The 17,941-nt window shown below is 46.0% G+C and overlaps 1 protein-coding gene across 2 annotated transcripts in view; it reads left to right on the forward strand.

Moving 5' to 3' along the window:
• ECPAS (Ecm29 proteasome adaptor and scaffold) overlaps positions 1 to 17,941 on the forward strand; it is a 3,148,361-nt gene that overhangs the window by 1,855,603 nt on the left and 1,274,817 nt on the right. The window lies entirely within an intron of this gene.

A 17,941-nucleotide genomic window follows, 5' to 3' on the forward strand; every position in this document is an offset into this window, starting at 1 on the left:
AGCCCTTGCCCACCTGACAGCCCTTTCCCTTGCCCACAGGGATGAAAGGTGAATCACAAGAGCACAGCACAGTACAAACAAGACAGACCGCACAACGAGACAGCTAATCAAGCACGGCAGTTCAAGAGAAGGAGAAAAGTGGCGATAACTGAGTGTGACAAGGAGAGAAGCGACCTTGCCCTTTCCATCCCTGGCCTGCAAAGTCTCCATAGAAGGAAGCATAAAACCACAAACCATAGCCAACGTGTGTTGCAACAGATGTCAACGCTGCACAAAACACGCCTATGCCGATACGCAGGACCTAGGAAGACGCCTGCTATTGGGTACTGGCCTTGCCTCCAGATACGAGGAAAGCCATGCGGTTCATCACAGCCGGTGAGTGGTGGGGAGAACTGATGAGAAACCGAACTGTGGTGCATGAAAGTCGCAAAATGGCACATTGAGAAAAGTTAAAAGAACTGTAAATTGTTAAGGGAAGACCAGCTGCAGAGGGGACCGGCACCATGTGGGTGCTCACTTGAGAGACTCTGGTTTATCCCGTGTTAAATGAAACTACTGATACTAGAAGGCCCCAGGAGAGCCGTAAGAGGAGGTCAAAGTGATCATGCAGGGGAATGGCAAAATCCTCTGCACAGTCGAAAGTCTTTGACCGACAAACAATTGGACAGCTAAGGGATTATATCCTGCCTGGTGAAAATAGTGAAAGAACTGTGTGAATAGCAAGAGTGAACCCCACAGAGGGATGCTGATGAAAAGGGGCGAAGTCTAAAGTCCCTATGAACGATGTGTTGACAAAATTGTACCCGACAGAGGGATGTCCCCCGTAAGCTGTTTAAAAAGATATTAAGATTCGTGAATGTAAAGAAAGCCATAGTGAACCCGACAGAGGGAGTCTGAGATTCGAGAGGGATCTGCTCCCTGAAGAGGCGTACCCAGGGGTGAAGAATCATCACCCCAAGTGCCATAAGAAACAAAATTTTATTTGGTATTTTGAATACTTCAGATCATCGATTGCAAGATACTTTCAAGAGAAAAGAGACTTCACCATCGACGGCCATGATAGCTCAGAACTGAACTGTCATCTCGTGCTGGGAAAACTTGAGTGTGTGCTGTGCTCAGGAATCCCGCCTTATCCCGTGCTCAAAACGTGGGCAAAGGAGACCCCTGGCTACCCATTCTCACTTATAATTTGTGAACACTTCTTTCTTTTTTGTGAACTCTATCCCAAACTCTTTTTGTATTTAGTTGTAAGTACTGGCAATAGTTTTTTTAGCGTAGGTTTTTATTTGACAAGACACCAATTGGACATCCTTATTTTTCATTTGATGGTCGAAACTTGCTCCCATCTTAGCTTTAGGTTTAGATTAGGCGTTTTTCTACCCTGCATTCAGTGTAATAAACACCCTTGAACTGTGATCACTTGTGTCTGTCCTTACTGTTGCCACCATGAGTTCCTTACATATGGTGTCGGGAGTGCGATGTGACTCAATTGAAACTAACTGGGGAACCCTACTATTTCAAAAACCTACTCAGCGAGCCTCTAGCCCTTCCACTGCCACCAAGGAATCAATAGGGTTTGATATCTGTAGTAGTAGTAGTAGGGAATTTATTATCCCTCCTGGGAAAAGACGAATGATTCCTACAGACTTAGTTTTGATACCCCCTCCGTGTGCTACATTTGATTGGCCCCAAAATCTGGCCTAGTGTGGAAGTTCGCGATAGACGTCTTGGCAGGCGTTATTGATTCCGACTTTCGGGGAGATGTGAAGGTTCTCTTAAAAAATCATGGCGAGATCCCTTTTGTAGGTACGTCAGGGAGATCAAATTGCCCTGGGAATTTTGGAAAGAGCTCTAGTTCCTCAGTTTAAAGAAAGTGAGCCAGATAAAACAGAAATTGTTAACTTAAGCTTTGTTGGAGGCCGATAAATCGCTTAACATCAGAAAAAGGGAGGGAGAAGAGCCCACCATCTATACCGACCTAGTCTTCGCCCAGTGAAATAATCCAGCTCTTGGTGAAGCTTTTCTACAAGCGATTCCATAAGAAGGCTGAGAAGGGGAGTCCCTTTTTCTTCTTGGAACAAGTTTTGCTAAGACTCACCGAAAGGTTGTACTGGAGATTGCGCATTCCAAATTTACTGAGGGGGCATTTAGGACAAACTAAAACCCAGGCACATATTAGTGGGAAGTTCTTCTGGCCAGGTATCCACGCCGATATAAAAACTCCAGACGTGCGAAATATGTTAAAAGACGAACACGCACGTCCCATTACCTGCCCCTCTAAACCCCTTGCCGATCATAGAAATCACCTTTTCAAGAATTGGTATGGACATAATTGGACATTTAGAGACATCCATATTAGGGAATAAATATGCTTGGTGATTGTGGATTATGTGACCCGATATCACAAGGCATACCCAATGCAAAATAATACCACCCAGCAGATCCTTAAACATCTTCTACTGTATTTCTCCAGGGTCGTTTTTCACAAAGAAATACTAACAGACCAGGGTTTGACTTTTATGAGTAAGCTTATGGCCAAAGTCAAAGAGCTACTCCACATTACCACCTTAGGAACTTCTGTGTGCCATGCCCAAACCGATGGCCTTTTGAGAAAGATTCAATAAAACCCTAAAACAAATTCTCTGTCAATTAGTAGACAAGGAGGGGAAAGTCTGGGACTGAATGATCCCATGGACACTATTTGCAGTCAGGAAAACCCCCCAAGCTTCTAAATGTTTCTCTACCTTTGAATTGCTCTATGGAAGAGAGCCCAGAGGTGTCCCTGACATGCTCAGGGAAACCTGGGATGAACAAGAGGAGGCCCCTATTCCCATCTCACAAACCGCCACCAGAATGCGAGAACATATGAAATTGGTTCGAGACTTAGTTTGTACTCACATGGAAAAGTCCCAGAGCCAACAAAAAGCCACTTATGACAAGAAAGTGAATTTAAGATCATTTTCCATAGGACAGAAAGTACTGGTCCTCTTACACACCTCGGAAAACCAACTTGTCTCTAAATGGCACAGACTTTATCAGATAGTATAACGAAAGGGAACTTGTATTTATAAAGTAGCCCAACCGGACAGAAAACAGTCTGTTTGTTTCACGTAAATCTCTTGAAAGAGTGAAAAGAGAACCCGTCGGCCACCCATGCCAAAGTACTACCCTGTCTGGTTCCCAAAGACATAGATAACTTTACTTGATGCCTTCCGAGCTATCTACCCAACAACAAGATCTAAAAGATGTAGTGATTTAATTTCCCGATGTATTCTTAGAAAAACCAGGAAGAATAAAAGGTACATACCACTATATTAGAACACCTAAAGGTAAAGTGGTTAACTTAAAACCATATCGACTCCCAGAGGCCTGTGAACAGATAGTGATCAAGGTAGTCAAAAAAATGTTGAAAGCCAATATTATTGAGCCCTCCTCAAGTCCAGGGCCCTCTACTATCGTGTTGGTCACTAAACCTGACTGTTCCTGGAGATTCTGCATAGACTTCCATCAAGTTAATGCCATTTCGGACTTCGATGCCTATCCCATGCTACGCATCGATGATCTAATTGATAAACTCGGAGCAGCCACCTTTCTATCTACCCTAGATTTAACCAAAGGGTACTGGCATGTTCCTGTACATGGGCCAGATAAGGAAAAGACCGCGGTTTCAATGCCTCTAGGATTATTCCAATTTAAAGTCCTGCCTTTCGGCCTGTGTGGTGCGCCAGCCACTTTCCAATGCCTCGTGGATCAAATCCTACAACCCTAGTCCGATTTCTGTGGAGCTTATATTGACTTTCTCGTAATTTATAGTAAGACTTGGGAGAACCATCTCTTTCATCTTTATACCATCATAAAAGTGCTCAGAAACGCTGGCCTAACTGCTAATCCAGCGAAGTGCAGATTGGCCCAATCTGCCGTTAAATACCTTGGCTTCTTCGTAGGGAATGGAAATGTACAGCCCCAACATGAGAAGGTAAAAGCTGTCTTAGATGCACCAACTCCTAAGATCAAAAGAGATCTTAGAGTTTTTCTCGGGTTAATAGGATATTACCGTAGGTTTATCCCCAACTTTTTGGACAAAACGGCCCGGCTGACCGATAAACTTAAGAATGCCGAACCCCAGAAACTTCATTGGAATGACGAGGATGAGATATGTTATAACACCTTGAAACAGACTATGTGCCAGAACCCAATCCTGAAGGTAGTTGACTTCTCTAAAGAATTTCTTACAGATGGATGCCTCCCTTACAGGGTTAGGAGCCATCCTGTCCCAGGTTTGCGATGGATTAGAACAACCCATATTATTCGCTAGTCGCAAGCTGTTCCCACGTGAAAACAATTACTCACTGCTGGAACTAGAGGCCCTGGCCATCAAGTGGGCCATTATCTATCTTAGGTATTACCTATTAGGACGAATGTTCACGCTCGTTACAGACCACTCCAAGACTCAAACCCTCAAGTCATGCAATGGTTTGTAGACCTACAAACCTATTGTTTTACTGTGGAACACCGAAAAGGAAAAGACCAGGGAAATCTAGACTTTCCTTCCCAGTTCCCCTGTGAAACAAATGTGGCTACATCACATGGAGGAAGGGTATGTGAGAAACCTGAAGGTGTTTCCCTAACTAGTCCCTGGGGATTTCATCTAGGTAGCCAGGACACACTGAGAAACCTGAAGGTGTCTCACTTACTAGTCTCCGACGTTCTGTCATCCAGGTGGACAGGACACGGCCAGCAATATTGGATCCAGTTCCTGGGGGTGGACCAGTGCCAGAGGATCATCTGGATGGGGGGGGGGTCCTCTGGGAGTTCAAGTGGAACACTGATGGGTGACACGCGGTATCCCCCTTCTTCTAACACCTTTTCCCCATACTACCACGTGGGACATTCAGAAACATTACCCCCCTTCTTTTCCACACGAACACTTTCGCACACCATGAAAGACAACAGACTAACTATAGAGCTGTTTACCTGACATATCCCGACAGAAGGGTCAGGCAGAGTCGGGCAATTGACCAGAATCGCACACACCTGACAGGCCTTTCTCTTCCCCACACGGATACAAGGTGGAGCACAAGAGCACAGTACGAGCAAGGCATTCCGCACAACGAGGAGGCTAATAAAGCACAGCAGATCAAGAGAAGGAGAAAGGCAGCAAGAACCGAGAGGGTGACGAGGAGAGAAGTGACATTGCTCTTTCTGTCCCTGGCCTGCAAATTCTCCATAGAAGGAAACGTAAAACCATGAACAATAGCCAACGTTTGCTGCAGCAGATGTCAACAGTAAACAGAGCACGCCTACGCTGATGAGCAGGACCGAGGAAGTCGCCTGCTACCATGGTACCCGCCTCGACACCAGATAAGAGGAAAGCCAAGCGGTTCATCACAGCCGGTGAGTCGAGGGTAGAACCGATAAGAAACCGAACTGTGTTGAATGAAAGTCGCAAAATGGCACATTGAGAAAAGTTCAAATAACTGTAAATTGTTAAGGGAAGACCATCTGCAGAGGGGACTAGCACCACGTGGGTGCTCACTAGAGAGACTCTGATTGATCCTGTGTTAAATTAATCTACTCATACCAGAAGGCCCTAGGAGAGCCGTAAGAGGAGGTCAAAGTGGTCATACAGGTATCTAGCAAAATCCTCTGTAAAGTCGAAAGTCTTTGACCGACAACAATTGGAAAGCTAAGGGATTGAATCCTGCATGGTGAAAATAGCGAAAGAACTGCGTGAATAGTAAGAGTTAGAAGAGTGAACCCGACAGAGAGGGATGCGGATGAAAAGGGCAGAAGTCTAAAGTCCCTATGAACAGTGTGTTGACAAAAGTGAACCCAACAGATGTATGTCCACCGTAAGCTGTTTAAAAAGATGTTAAGATTCGTGAATATAAAGAAAGCCAAAGTGAACCCGACCAAGGGGGTCTGCGCCTGGAAGAGGGGGACCCAGGGGTGAAGAATCATTACACCAAGTGCCATGCCATAAGAAACTAAATTTTATTTGGTATTTTGAAGATACATTCAAGAGAAGAGAGACTTGACCATCGATGGCCCTGATAGCTCAGAACGGAACTGGCGTCTCGTGCTGGGAAAGCTCGAGAGTGTGCTGTGCTTAGGAGTCCCGCCTTGTCCCGTTCTCAAAACATGGGAAAGGGAGACCCCTGGCTGCCCCATCCTAATTTAACATTTGTGAACACTTCTTTCTTTTTTGTGAACTCTAGCCCACACACTTTTTGTTTTTAGTTGTAAGGACTGGCAATAGGTTTTCTAATATAGGCCCTCTTTATTTGACAAGACACCACTAGGACTGCCTTATTTCTCATTTGATGGTCGAAGCGTGGTCCTATGTTAGATTTAGGGTTTAGATGGTGTTTTTCTACTCTGCACAGTTTAATAAACACCCTCTCTTGAACAGTGACAACTCGTGTCTGTCCTTACTGTTGCCACCATGAGTTCCTTACAGTAACTTCTACAGGGGGTAGGAGAACATGGGGATTATAAGAATTGGATTCAAAGGGGTCTACATTCTTTGGGACAATTCAATATACAAAATGCTACTTTGCCATTTGTAGAATGCAAACCCAAATTTGACATTGGGGAAAGCAAGCGATATTGTTGCACACAGATGTGGCACTGAACAAATTCCACCCACCTTATGACCAAGTAGTGAGGCACGACAAAATTAATGCCCTGGAATCAACCTTCCGCTCCGGCCTGAAGAAATAAAAAATCTCCTTGCTACTTAAGCTATTAGAGCATTGGGAGTCACAAGAGACTGGGGGAAAGATATTGGGGCTGAGATTAGGGAAGATTCCTGGACAAATATTTGGTTGCAAATGCAGACTGACTTTAGATCTATCAAGAATAAGGAATGCCTTTATAGAGTACTAGCTAGCATACCTGGCTTTTCCCGTGTCCTGATCGAGCGGTGTCTCTTGTGCCCTGGAGGATATTGCTCTTGTCCTCTTGTCGGCAAGTCTTGCTTTTGGTTTGCTCTGGCGTCTCATTTGCCCTGGAGAGAGTTGCTCTTGTCGGCAAGTCGTGCTGCTGTTTGTTGTTGTGTTTCAGAAGCTCTTAAAATTGATTTTCGCTTTCCATCAAATGGAGCTTTTCCAAGTGATGTTCGTTTTTTGTGCAGCATGTTTCAGTCACTGAATGGCTTCAGCACATTTGAAACAATGTCCAAGAATGATTGATTGATTGTACTCTCTTCTTGTGAATGAAAAAGTAAACTGTAACCTTGCCATTTCCCATATTTGGATCGGCGTGATCAAAAATGTTTAAAATCTTTTTTTCAATTCCTTTAAAAATGCTTTATTAAACATTTCTGACTGTATAGAGTTAGTAATACATTTCAAAGGAATAACCAACACATCGAACATTTAGCTTCAGACACTTTTCCTAATTTTGCCTCCTTCTAGTACTTACTATAGTGAATCGGGGTGAGCATCAGTAAATGAGTGTCTCTACGGACTAAAATCTTGCCCCAGACAAATGAGGAATCCATGCAAAATGTTGGTAGCAGTGGGTTCAAGGGTGTGGATTTGTTTAGCCGGACAAACATACACACACACATACATACATTCAGCTTCATATCTAAAGGTGCTATAGAGGGGGGGCGCTAGAGAGCCCGCGACCAAGATGGCCGCCTATCTGTGAGCTCCCGGCGAGACCTCGAAGAGGGGAGGCAGATCCACAGCCCATAGGGGACCACACAAGTCCAAACGCTGAGGGAATCCATCTAAAGTGCCCAGAAAGCTAGGGTCCGAGTTTGGTGACTCAGGGTGCCCCAGAACTGCCGATTCCAGGAGGAGGCGTCCTAGACATTGAGGCCTGGATGTGCAGCTCGGTGCGTGTCACAGGCGAGTGCCTGTGCGCGATCCAGGAGGCATCAGTTTGGCGAAATACCAGCCTCCCATGGTGCTGTGAGCAAGAGACTGAATACGGGCAGACAAGCGCCCCCTTGCCGGCGACGTGGCTGGGTCCTCTATACGGCTGGCAGCAGCCAGCATTGGCACTGGAGAAGGGACCTTCCGGCATAGAAACTGTGAGCTGGGGAGGGGAGCCCGGCAGCCGCAGCCTGTGTCCTGTCAGATTGACCCTGTGCGGTGAGCCCTGAGCCCCCGGAGACACTGGTAGGGGCCCGTTACGTAGCTGAAGGCCGAAGGGCATCGGAGCGGAAAAGACCATTGGCCCCGCCCTCTCGGACCCCCCTGCTGGCATAGGAGAGACAAATGCGCCGTGAGGAATTAGCCGCAGGCACCGGCCTGACTCGCCTGTGGATGCTGGAGCGAGAATCGTTCCGGGTGAACAGTAAGTCCACACAGCAACTATTGCTTGTGACAACGCCTCCGGCTCCCCTCCCCGAGGTGGTGAGACACCTCGCTGCTTGAAGGCGACCTCTCTCTGCACACCCGTTCCAGATCGCCACGGCGCTGGCTGCGGCCCCCACTCTGTGAACCTTTTGAAGAGTGGCCGCTGGCTGAGGGGGAAGTGGTTAGCCCCCGCAGACCACTGCAACATTCTCAGTCCATATGGGAAAAATCGGCTGCATGTGGGGCAATGTGATCAGGGGAGTAAAGGCCAAACCCTTAAACGCCCATTCGAGGGGATTGGGTCCTCCGACGTATTCCATATCTATGACAGTAATCACCGCAGCTGTGCTGCGGTGATTACTGTCATAGATATGGAATACGTTGTCGGACCGTCCCATCGAAAGAACGTTACCAGGTAAGAGAGTAACTTGTTCCATTCCGCGGTATCTGACACTTCCCAACATCCAGGAGAAAGAACGAAGCGTGGTGGACCCCGGCCTGCACGGGCCACGAAGAGCGGCGTGGCCACCTCAAACCCAGCTGGTCGCAGGGGCACAACCTCGCAATTGGACTGTGTGGGCGCCAGTGAACTGGGGCGCGGAGTGCAGAAGCATTCACCCCGAAGTGATGGCGGAGATACCGCAGGGGGCTCTGACCCTGGTCACACCAAGGGAAACACCTGGGGAGGCCCTAGTGTATATTACCTCGGACCACCCTGATAACTGTAAGGCCTCAGAGAACTGCTAGCGGTGGGGACAGGTGAACAAGGTGGGAGCCCACAGGTGTATGCTACTAACACTGCAGACTGTGCTCCTCCAAGATATAAAACGACAACGACCCCCCCCCCCCCAGGCTGCAGCTTAAATAGTGCTGGGTTACTGTGTCCGGGGCTGCTCTGCCGGTCTAAAATTTGCCAACTACTGATTCGATGCTGCACAGAAACCACAGACCAGGGGCTGGCTATCTTCTCAGGGTGCATCCCCCCCAACGCGCTAACCCGTACCTGGGGATAACAGAAGAACGCCTCTCTGAAGCTATATGTCGAAAAGGAATAAGTGGCAAACCCGCCTACCATTCATCCGCAAGGAGGGACTGCATAAGGACGGCTGTAAACTAGCAACGCCCCCAGAAACGTCTGCATTGCCTTCTACCATGCCCCTAGCTGAGACAGCTGCCGATGCCAATGGGGGCAGCCCGGTGTCGGAGCGAAGCCTGCTACTGGCAGAAATGTGCTCAGGATTCGCCGCCATTAACGGCAAACTTGACAGATAGAATGCAGGAATGCTTAGACAAGGAAAGCAGCAGAACATCCGAGGTTGAGACCCGGGTCAGTGCACTTGAAGATACTAGCAACGATAATATGCATGCATATAAAGACCATCAGGGACAAGAACGAAAACTTGGAGGCGAGGTCGAGAAGGAATCATATCAGAGTGGTTGGGATCCCTGAGTCGATCGCACAACAAAACATGGAGGTATTCATGGACACCTTTATTAAAGATGTTCTACAGGGTCCATTGATGTCCTCGCAGTTTCTGGTGGAGAGGGCACACTGGGTGTCACAAGTCGCTCCGAGACCGGGGCAGAATTCTCACCCAGTTATCGCACGAATCCTGAACTACCGAGACACCATATTGCGCAGGGCGAGAGCTTGGGGATTGTAAGGTAGTACAGTACTATGAGAGACACGGGTAGGATAGTAATGCTTCAGGAAATCCACCTTATGGGGAAGGGAAACGGGGGGTTGTCAGAAGCTGGGGGTCCTGAAAATACTACACTACATATTCAGCATAGTCGGCGGGAGTAATAACGTTGATACACAAGCTATTGGGGTTTTGTGTAATTGACACTGTGATCGACCCACAAGGGAGATACATTATCGTCTCGGGGTGCTTGGGTACCATGACGCTCACGTTTGTTAACATATATTGTCCAAATGGGGATGACTTCTTTAACAGCATGGTAGGGAACTGTCAAAAATACTTAAATACCAATATTGTGTGGGCGGGAGACCTCAATGTGAAATTAGACCCACCAAGAGACAGGACAGGGGGGGGACTGTAAAAACCGGAGGTGGGAGAATTCTTGCATCACTCGACAGCACACAACGCTTCGGCCAGACTAGATTACATCCTTGCTTGCCTCCACCTCGTACACAGGACAGAAGACTGTGTGCTGCTACCAAGAACGCTCTCTGACCATTCCCCAGTGCTGTGGTCCCTGCACCTGGACCTATCAGCAGCTCGCACCTATTGGAGGTTCACAGCGGCGGCAATGACGGATGTGGTGTTCAAGAGCGAGCTCCACAGCTTGGTTAAGAACTACTTTCTTGAAAATCAAGGCATAGTATCGGGGAACTGAACACTATGGGAGGCGTTCAAAGTGGTACTTTGCGGAGGGTGCATGTCCCTATAAATGGGAGTGTTAAAGCTGATACAGAGACAACCAAATGACTACGAGCTTGAAATCAAGCGATGGGAAAAGATGGTGGACAAGGGAGGCGCATCAGATTCTCTGGCTAGACTACGGGAAGAGCTAGAACACTTTAATACACTAGCTGAACGGGAGGTAAAATATTTAGCTTGGTCAGCGATGGCCCGCAGGTATGGGGAGGAGGGCAGGCCGGGCAGACACTTAGCAGCAATGGTAAGGCATGAGAGGGGCCACAGGGAGGTAACTGCTATAAAAACAGTAGACTGAGGAGTAGTAGGGGTGGTGAAGCCGAATGCAATTGCAGAAGTCTTTCGAAGCTATTACGAAACCTTGTACGCTTCGCAGGGCACGTTGCCGAAAGAGGAGCTTGAAGAGTACATCAGGGCAGCAGCTCTTCCTAAGCTTATCTCTGAGGCAGGGGGGGCCCTGGCACCCCCCATCTCGGTTGATGAGATCCTTGGCGCAATACAAGCGCTTTCCTCTTCCAAGGCGCCGGTTACGGATGGGATAACTTCAGAATTTTACAAGGAGTGGGGTCCTGAGGTAGGTAAGCATATGTTGGGGCTCTGGGAGGAAGCGATGAGAGTGGGCCACCTCCCCTCCCCTCCACGATGCGTGAAGCGGTGATGACATTAATCCTTGAGCCTGGGAAGGATCCCCTGGAATGTTCTTCATACAGCCCGATATCTCTGCTGAATCTGGATACCAAAATATTTGCCAAGGTACTGGCGGACCGATTGCTCCCACATATCACACAAATACTCCATATGGACCAATCTGGGTTTATTCCAGGGAGGTGGACCTCTTTGAACCTCAGACAACTGTTTGCAATACTGGCCCAACTGGATCCTAAAACGCAGGCAGTGATAGCACTTCTAGATATGGAAAAGGCATTCGATTCTGTGGAGTGAAATTACCTATTTGAAGTGCTGCATCAGCTGGGGTTCCCAGCTTACTACCTGTCGGCGGTACGGCTTCTATATGCATGCTTGAGCGTCCAGATATGCGTTGGCGGTATAAGATCCGACTCTTTTAGGTTAGGGCGTGGAACCAGACAAGGTTGCCCGCTCTCGCCACTACTTTTCGCTATGGCGATTGAAGTACTAGCAGCCTTGTTACAGGGGTTTCATGGGCATAGAGACTTGGCGATGGGGGGAGCCAGGGCATTAATATCGCTGTACGCAGATGACGCAGTTCTGTGTATACAAGGGACCCAACTAGCAACTTAGCCCCACTAAGGGAGGAAGTCGCAGGTTTCGGTGAAGCCTCCGGACTCAGAATAAACCGGGCCAAATCCTCCCTATTCCCCCTGAATGAGCCTACTACAAGGCCCCTAAATACTGAGGGCTATGGATGGGAGCAGTCCGTGGTTACGTACCTAGGGGGGTGCAGGTGAGCAGGGATGCCTGCACCCTACTAGAGAACAACCATAACAGATTGTTAAGGATTTCAATCAGGCAATACAGCCGGGTCTCGGCCTAGCATGCAGTGCCCTAATGAAATACTATATATTGTGTCTATAGGTTCAATATTCTGAGTGATATACCACTCATATCACACCTTTCTCAAAATACCCCCCTCGTTACACTGAACCAGGAATCAGGCTGGTTGGTAAAGGCATTATTTATTTATTAAAATGGAAATCAAACATAAGTTTTAATATATATGGGGCAGCAATCAACAATGTGGTGACAGCACAAATCAGAAAGTACGTCAGGCAGTTGAAATCACTTTTTAGCACACAGAATATAAAACACAGAGAAAAGAATAGTTTTGGTGTGCAGAAAAGATGGTGTTGAAGTTAAAATTCCTCCTGCAAAGTTCTCAGTTCACAAATAAGCAATTCTACACAGATGTAAGTAAGCAGCGGGTATTTAGGAATGAAGAACAGTGTATATGGTTTGAATGCAATCTTCCCTCCCCAAAAAAGAGAGAAAAGTTTTTGGAACTTTTACACTTTTAAAAATGACAGTTGAAAATGGCTGTGTGAAACAATGAAAAGTGTGCAATAATCCTTAAATTGATATAAATTCCTATGAGAGCAACACTGAACAGGTGCTAACAAACATAAGATACAATATGAGCAACAGTACACACTTTAAATCAAAATGGAAGTTTGGAAATACTTTGAATGGGCAAACACACGTGTCAAAATTGCGAATTCGCACCTAATTTTCACTATGCGATTTTTAATAAAAAACGGGTCAAATATTTCTGGATGCGGTTTTTGGTTGTGGATGTAGCTACAGGTTTTAGGTTGAACCCAGAGTTGAAATTAAGTCTCTAGCTGTAAAATTGAAGAAGTTATGCAAGTTTTTGAAAAAAATGAACATAGAAAAACAGAAAATCGGTTTTAAATATGACAGGTTGGTTTTATTTAAGCTATATTACTGACTAAGAAAAAGAAGAATGCCATCCGGGAATCTCCACAGTTTTGCACAGCCGATTGCAACCCTTCACGTGACGGATACTCCGTTTTTCTTTTATGGGAATTACTTTAATTAATCCAAATCACTAATGGCTTATGGTCTGGTAAAACAAATGAGAGAAAATCAGCGCTAACACTAGGGATTACAAACAGGTTTGCAAGAATGGTTCTGACACTATTAGAGGTTCTTAAGTCAAATATGGGATAGGTTGAGAGATGGGGATAGGACAAGGTAAGACAAGATATGCTATGGTTTACTATGATTCCTATTTATACTTAGTCCACTGTAAATTAAGATTGGACCTTCAGGTTCTGGCCATCACAGATCGGTTCTATAGGCAGCAGGGCACTTCTGGTGGAATTGGTTCAGCTGGGCGGTTCTGGTCAATTGGACTGGCACCTCAGACTGGATTGGATTAGATGGGCCCTTCTGCTCGCTGGACACTGTAGATCAGTGGGATGGCGTATTTCAGCAGGCAAGCATAAATGGTAGCAAGCCAGATTGGATCAGAATTGTTTCCCTTAAGTGGGATGTTTCTGTATTTGGGCCTAGCTGAAAAGAGTTGAGCAAAAGCTGAGGCCTGGGTTTTGCAAAGTAGTTTGGATCAGGACAAGATGAAGAAGTCAGGAACAGGATGAAGAAGTCAGGAACAGAGTGTCACGCTGAAATCAGGATGGAGTCAGGAATCAGTGTGTCTGTGTGTTGTGAGGTTCCCCTATTTATCATGCCAAGTGACATCACTCAGTTTATGGTAGGGGCAGACTTACAATTCACACCCACAATGCTGTGATAGGTCAAAGGCACTTGCCTTTTTCTGGTTGGAAGACAGAAAGGGCTGTCATATTTTATTATGTGACTTGGGAAACTCCCACAGTTATTTGGACCAAAACTTAACTTTACCACAAATACACATTTCTATAAGTATGCCCTCTAATAAAATCAGACACATACATTAAATATTTTGTGGGTTAACTTTACCTCCAAATCCCACGTCAGTGAGACCTGGCTTTGTCTTTCCGTGGAATTTTGCCAATTTAAATCATAAAGGTTTGGCCTAACAATTTGCAATCACCCCTAGAACAGGGGTATACAATATTAGATTTGCAGCATTAATAGTCCTTGCACAATTAGTGTTTTTGTATAACTTTTGTTCCTTATGCAGTACAGGGTTCAATCATGTCTTTAAAGAAAGAGCATACAATTAGATGTACAACTACCAACTTTAAGATGTATCCTCCTTCTTGTGGCAAAGTTAAGTCTTTAAAGCTTAATTACAAATAGGCATTTAACCACCAAAAGTCCTTAGGTGTTTTTTTTACTTTTCTTCCAACTGGCAACATCTGTCAAATTCCTTTGATCAGTGCGGGTGTCCTCTTCCTTAAGAGGTAAGTTTCCCGCCCCTCCCCTCTGGAGATGAGTGTTCAAGCCTGCCATTGTCTTTGGCTGGGGCCCAGACAAAAGTCTGATGAGTTCTTTGTCATGAGTATGCAAAAACCTCCCAGCAGCAATTAGTCCTTTCCTGCCAGCAGTGAGGTGTCATCCATTCCCAGGCTGAGGCTGTCAGATCAGAATTAAATAGTTAATTAACTCAGGACTGGGTTTGACTTTAAGTTACCTACATCTTTCCTTAAACATATAAATTGACAGTTTATCGGTGGATTTGACATTTAGCAATCCTTTGACATTTTTTACAGAATTAAGCCTTTCAACAAAACATGCTTTTAAACAGGCAATTTGCACTTTCTTCCTGAAAAAGTAAATTTAAACGGAGTCCTTTAAATCAGAGTTTCCTCTGCAGCACACACATTTTATTCAGCACCAGTTCTTTCCTTAAGTGATAGGACATGCTTGCAGTCTGGATATAAGTATCCTGCCTTTTGTTTGTAGTTTCTGCCTGCACAGTTGAAATTGTTACATGTTGGCATTTTGGCCACACAAGGATTCACTGAAAATGAATGGAACTAATGCCAAAAACAGCACTTTGAAGGTTGCAAAGCTACATTTAAAAGGCATTTTCAATTTTCAGGTCAATTCTGCTTCCTTTCTCCATGTTGAATGTAATAGAACCCACTGGCATGCTCCTGCAGTGAGAATTCTGTCTCCCCCTCGCCCCCCTTGAATGTGTGGGGCAGGGTGTGCGGCCTTTTGTGGTCATGACCCAAATGCAGTTTTGCAGATTTTTGCACGTACAGGGGTTAGCGCATCCATTTTTGGCTCTTTCTTTCCCCATTTGTAAATTGATGGCGTGGGGCACATTTGGATGGGTCAAAATATCCCACAAGATATTTACGGATTCTCTGGGCTAGTGTGGATAGGTGGTGCAGGCTCCCCCTCACGCTCATGGGAAGAATCGCAGTGGCTAAAATGATAGTGATGCCTAAATTCCTATATATTTTTCAGAATATACCGGTATGGCCGGGGGGGTGGAATATTTTAAGCAGTTGTGTTCCCTATTGATTAAATTAGCCTTGTACCCAAAAGACCCTTGTATCAGCTGGGATGTACTAACACAGCGCTTGGAGAGGGGGGGTTGGGCCTGTGCCCCTAATGTTGAACTGTATTTCCTGGCGGCACAACTTTTTTTTGCAATTCTCTGGATGCCGGGAGCCCAGGCGGCCCCACTTGTGTGCATAGAAAGATGTTTGGTACATCCAGCGTCTCTCCAGGGAGTGCTAATATCGGCAAAACTACAGACAAATGCAAGTTTGACCCGGTTGCCTGCACGGTGCATGCCTGGCAGAGAGCTTTGAAAAGGCTAGGGGTGGATCATCCATTCGATCCGGGCATCTCCCCTTGGAACATAGGATCTCTGACACTCACCTTTGATGAGGCTATCATACAAGACTGGGGGGGGGGCAGGTATCACCCGTCTGGATGACAAGTAAACATCGCCAACGGACACAGCGCGCTACCGAAAGCAACGACGTCCTTCTCCAAGACATACCCCACGACCCAAACAAGATGCAGCCCAGTCCGCTCCACATCGACATGGCACATCGACTAAGGACACGTGGTCCTGGCTTCGTAATGTTTTTACTCCGGGACAAAAGAAATAGCAGCAAACAAGGGGAGCCTCCTCTTTTCTTCGGCGCCCCGAACTTATACATCAAGTCCAAACAAATGCTATAATATCCATAGCATCATGGAATACGAGAGGTCATACGCACCTTACTAAAATTGGCAGCTACAACTTGGGAATCCATGACATTATTTGCCTTCAAGAAACGTGGCTTTTGAATAAACCGGCACTTGATGGCTACACTATCGCGATCTCACCAGCGCTACAAGGGCCTTTCGGCAGACCGTCCTCCGGCCTCTTGACCGCCATCCGGTCTGGGGCCAACCTCCAACTATTTAAGAGAGTCGTTGCTACCTATGCCTTCTTGGGAGTGCTTGTAAGAACAACCTACGAAAATGACTCCGAGATCTGGGCAATTATCAACACATACTGGAACCCTCAAAGAATGTCCACCGCTAAATTCTGTGATGAAGCCACAAGGACCATCGATGAAATTATGATTGAATATAAAACCTCGAATATTCTCATCTGTGGCGATTTGAACTGTAATTGTCTAAAAACAACTGACTTAACGCCTCCATCAGAAAGAGGCACAAGGTGGCTCGAGCAAATGATCTCCAAAAACTTACGCAATGTGGCGAACTCGTCTAACCATCCCACTATTCCTACATGGGAGCGGGAGCAATCTTCAGCAACCTTGGATTATATTTTTGTTGCAGAAAATATCTATTCGTCCATTGTTTCCTTTGAAGTAACCAGAACGGAAAAAAGTGACCACAACCTGCTACATCTCGCATGCAGAACGAAGAGATGTGACCAACAATTTTACTACTCAAAGGTTGAGCCAAATACCCAGCTTTCTCGTTTGCGCATGACTGCAAACGATGTTAAATGTTTGACTAAAGATTATGTCGCTCTCACTAGGGATACCAAAGCCAAAGAAGAAACATCCAAGAGCAGCTACATCCCTTTACTTCTGCAATACAAAAAACCTCGGAAAGGAGGGACCAATCGACCAGATAACTCTACTCATATCTATAATCGGGCTCTAGTGCTTAGACGGCGCCATTTAAGGAAACTAAAAAAAGAAGCATCTATGATGAACTCTCCTAACATATGGGAAGCTTACCGATTGGAGCTCAGATCGTATAAACAGTGGCTTAGAAGTAACAGAGCGTCACTCTATCAAGCGGATGCGGAAAGCATGATTACAACCATGGCCAACAAAAAAACGAGGGAATTCTGGAAATTAACGATACGAAATCTAACTCGAATTCTTCAATGATAAATGCTGTGTCGGAAGAGAGTTGGTTTAACCATTTCCACAAACTATTTGATCAACCTCCTTCTGATACTGAGAGGGTACACCCACCACTTAAAGCCAAAGCCAACTGGGTGGATTTAGCCGATATTGACGATATCAAGGAAATTATCGTGAAACTGAAACCCTCACGTGCACCGGGATCGGACGGGCTGGCAAATACCGACTTGAAGCAACATCCAGAAGAATGGTCTTCAGCCCTGAGCCTGATTTTCAATCAGTGTATGGAGCAAAGGATAATTCCAAGCTCCTGGACGCAAGCAATTATCGTACCGATATTTAAAAAGGGTACGAGGTAAGATCCATCCAATTACCGCCCAATCGCTTTATTGGATGTTATTGGAAAAGTCTTTGCCACTTCTCTGTTGAAACACTTTCGGAATTGGACAATAACATCGCCAGCTATGGATCCACTTCAAACCGGCTT

The sequence above is a fragment of the Ambystoma mexicanum genome, chromosome 6q (genome assembly GCF_040938575.1).
Source record: "Ambystoma mexicanum isolate Mex_15411 chromosome 6q, UKY_AmexF1_1, whole genome shotgun sequence".
Lineage (NCBI taxonomy): Eukaryota > Metazoa > Chordata > Amphibia > Caudata > Ambystomatidae > Ambystoma > Ambystoma mexicanum.